Source organism: Nelusetta ayraudi, unplaced genomic scaffold (genome assembly GCF_046127955.1).
Source record: "Nelusetta ayraudi isolate G7.1 ecotype Tasmania unplaced genomic scaffold, CSIRO-AGI_Nayr_v1 ptg000033l, whole genome shotgun sequence".
Classification (NCBI taxonomy): domain Eukaryota; kingdom Metazoa; phylum Chordata; class Actinopteri; order Tetraodontiformes; family Monacanthidae; genus Nelusetta; species Nelusetta ayraudi.
Window position 1 is genome coordinate 7983054 of NW_027466083.1, and position 4447 is coordinate 7987500.

The following is a 4447-nucleotide window of genomic DNA, read 5'->3' on the forward strand; positions in this document are numbered from 1 at the left end:
AAAGTTCCAGGAGCAGAGGCTGGGACCAGCGGAGGGCCGGAGGGGGATTGTGGGACGTGTGGAAGCCGAGCGTGCTGATGTTTCTCTCCGGGGGTTTGTCCTTGAAAGGAAACAACAAAAGGATGTAGATAGAGCTGCCGAGACACAAAGGAGCGGAGCATGCTGGGTAAAATCAGCTGTCTCCTGGTTCCCTTTGTTCAGATAAGACGCAAGCACACAGTCTGCCCTCCTGAGGGCGCCGCTGCCCTCCAGACACCGAATAATCCGGTCACAGCCGGCCGGCGATGCGGCGCGTGCGAAAAAAAAAAAAAAATACTTCCTACAAGTTTGCTCCCATTTCCGTCTCGTCCTTTCATGTTTCCTTCTTCCTCTTCCTTCTTCTCGCCCTCACCTCTATCCAAACCACTTCCCTGCAGCAGCGACTTCCTTTCCACTGCCCCCCCGCCCCCCATCACGCGTTAGCCTTCACCTTGCCGTGGAAGAACAGATGAAAAACCCCAGGCGTCCCTCAGCATTTATCGCGGCGGCCGAGCAAAGCCACATGGGCTCGCAAGCGTCGAGGCTGAACACCTGGGCTGGACGGCGGCGCAGGTGAGGGTCAGGAAACATTCAGCGCGGTGTTGGCGGTGACAGGAGTGCATATGGCGTGCGGAGTTTGGCTTGAATCCAGAGCTAATTAGAAGAATGTGTTGTTTTTTTTTGTTGTTTGGTTTTTTTTTGTTTTGTTTTGTTTTTTTAGATAAGCAGGATTTTGGTCTTCACATGCTGTTCAGAGCTCGCGGTAAACAGGAACAACGTGCTGGACATGATAATCAAAGCGGTATGTAAAGCCTGTTTTTGCCTCTGCCATTAGTTTTCCCAATGGAGAACATTTTTGTTTTTTTGGTTCCGCTTGCAGCAATAACAGCAAAGCTGGCGAAGGTAACAAAGCTATTTTTATTTTTTTTTTGGGGGGGGGGGGCGCGGGGAGTAAAGAAAAAGACGATCATGCATGTTTCCAAGTTCCCACTGTTTGGTTTAAACCACTTTTGTCATGTTAGCAAATTCTTTCCAAAGTTGCAGACAAACCGAAAAGAAGATTTGAGTCCTGATATCCGAGAAGTTTCTTCTTCTTCTTCTTCTTCTTCTTCTTCTTCTCGCACAGAGAATGACGGTGCTAATATGAAAACTGACCAGTATGGGAGGTAGAGAGCCATTACGCTGGGCTTGTGGCAAATGCAGTCGGCGACTTTTCAACGCAACAGAACCTCAGTTAGCATATTAACAGAAACAGATCAATCAATCAATCAATCAATCAATCAATCAATCAACTTTCATTTGCAAAGTGCTGAATCACAACCAAGGTGTCACAAAGCACTTTGCAAAATCAAGAGAAACCAACTGACCCCCCCGAGAGCAAGCATGATGTGACAGCAACCAGAAAGAATTCTTTGGTCGGTAGAAACCTGGAGCAGACCCAGACTCCAGAGGGCGCTCATCTGCTTTGACCGGTTGGGGTGAAAAGAAAACACAAAAATGCCACAATTATTGCTGGATTTGGTGAAAAAGTATCGGTGGACAGGTCAGTTTGAGGGTTAAGAGGGGCCATTTGGTTATTTATTTATTTAGACTGAAATACACTTCAACACCGACTGAGCAGGTGTTGCAGCAGTGTTGGAGAGAAACACTGGATGTGAGAGCTCAGCCACGTACAGCTCTTCCAACCTCACGTCCTCCAGCGAGTGGATGTGTTTTGCCTGTTTCCTTTCTTTTTATACACACTCCTCCTGCAGCACTGCAGAGTTTTACTAAACAAGCCGCACACAAATTCCTGGTTTGCTGCCTCACACACAACGGCGTTTTCGACCTTGACCTGGGACTCCTCGTGTATACCAGCGTCCTTAATAACACGTGAAGCGAAAGAACGGCGTGGGCATCGTTACTATGTGTGCGTTCACTCTGCCTGGGACCTTGACAGAGAAAAAAAAAAATCATATTTTTCTGGTTCCACAGTGTTTTTACAGGCTCCTCCCATCTTTGCAGCCTAGCCGCTGGAATTGTTTGTGGATCCTTAAGAATTATAAAGGTCATTTCCACATGGCAATACTCATCTCAGGCCGCGGAGGGCAGCAGAGATTAGCAGAAATGGAGCTCGGCCAACGAGAGATAGGCGTCCATGTCGATTTTCTTGTCTTTGGACTGAGAAGTTGGAGCCGGAACACCAAGAATACCGAGTAGCAACACCCAAACACCACAGGTGATAAAACACTGTTATTCTAAAGCTGGAAGTTGGGCAAAAAACATGAAAAATGCAATAGATTTATTTCTTTAAGTAGTTTTTCATCTTTTTTTTAAAAGACATTCAAAAGTGACGCAACGTCTGGTTTTGACTTTTCATACCCAGACTGACTTCCTGTCGCCGCTTTGCGTGCCCTCGCCATTATGCGTCTCACTCAACCTCTCCATGCTGAGTGTTTTAAGCCTGAGTGAGGGCTCTCACATTACAGTGGGGAACAGAGAGGAGGACCAGCGGCTGAATGCTAAACACAGGATTAAACATGATTACCATGTTCAAGCCGGGGCCAGCATCTGAAGTGAGTGATTATCGTTAAAGTGTGTATGTGTGTGTGCATGCACCGGGTCCAACGACAGACGCCCCACTGACACACACACTTACGTAAAAGCAAACATGATGTAGCCGCTGATGTACCAACAAGTTATTCAGATAAAAAGACTGATTTGTTCCCGCTTTCCTTTTGTATTTTCTGTTTATAATTACTGCAGCAGTATCAGCAGTTTCTTCTTCTGTGGTTTTCATATTGGCCTACAACCTTTCAGCTTCTCTCTCCTACTGTTCACCTCTTTATCTGCCCAGGGAAGCTGACTGGTCGTGGAAGTCGTGAATAATTAAGACTGAGGGTGTTTATCGCACAGGCAGTTTTCAGCTCGACCCAGTTGAGCCCAAGTGGGGAGCGTCTGGGTCACTTTAGTAACACTGTAACATTGTTTGTAACGTTGTTGTGACGCTCAACATTCTCAGCTCAGCATTTCTTTGTTTTTTCCTCTGTTGTCAGACCTGGATTGTTGCGCACGCAGACGACTGCCAGACCCACAGAGACATCAGGCTGCTGTCATAGCACTTGTCAGGAAGTGAATAATGGATGGGAACAAACAGAGACGATTACTTAACAGCTTGTCAATTCAATTAGCTCGCGGTTTTAACGGCCTAATTGCAATTAACGTCATCACTTTTTCCACCCACCTGCTCTACACACCACCCCCCTACACATTGTTTTCCCTTTATTTATTTGCAGATGATGACAGGGGTAAAAAGGATGAAAGCGCTCAGAAGAGGACAGGGAAGTGATGGAGGAGGGAGGAGGACACAGGAAGTGGTCGAAAGCAGACAGGAGAGGAAGTCCTCTCCACAAGCCAAACACACTCTCTGAGGTGAATGACTTGTGTGTCTCACACACACACACACACACTGCTACGGCTGTGATGACACCTCCCCACACCCAACCCAGCAGGTTCAGCAGGCTTTCACGACAGTGGAGTCCTGGTGTTTGAAAACACCATGGAGAGCTCTCACACACACACACACACACACGCACACACGCACACACGCACACACACACACACACACACACGCTTCATCTCTCCCACACAAATGGCGTTCTGCTGGAGTTCTCTCCTCCATCTGTCTCCCTCCGCAGCTACATCTTCATGCCACGGCCTGACAGTCACTTCTTTCATCTCTCATCCTTTTCTTGTTTCTTGCCTTGCATCAACTGGCTCATCAGCAGGCGGCTTTGCCATTCCCTTTGTTACGCCCAGAAACTTCAGACGCCTGCACGAGGGCATTCAAGCGGCAGCGGCAGCAGCGGTGGCATCACTTTCCTTTTTTGTGTAACTGCTCAAAGCAGGTACGTAGAAGTGCCAATCTGATAGGAGTGGGCGATACTTGGATTTTGGTATCAATCTAATACAAAGTAAATACAGGGCTAGTATCACCGATATCGATACTTTCTACCTGAAATGTCACGATCGTAGAATAAATATTGCGATTTTGCCTTTAGTCAGTTGATGATCAAGAAAAAACACATGACAAAGAAAACACAAAACCGTATACAAATAATAAAAGGATTCCCCTTTTACTACACACAACTGTTTGAACAGTGTCAACAAGGTTGTGAGATGAGAGAGAGCATTGTGAAGGCTTGTTGAAGGTAGTAGTGATTTGCTGAACGTCCTGACGAGAAACTGCAACAAAACTGTAGATCTCATTTCGCAAGTATCGATGCGATACCAATGCTCACCTTGGTATCAATACGATCAATATTTAGATCGATACACCCAATCCTATGGTCTGACAGTGTTCTGCATGTGTTTGGCCAGGACAGCTGGTCAGCTATACGCAAGAGCCAGTAGTCAGCAGTGTGACTTACAAAGTACAAACAGTGTTTTG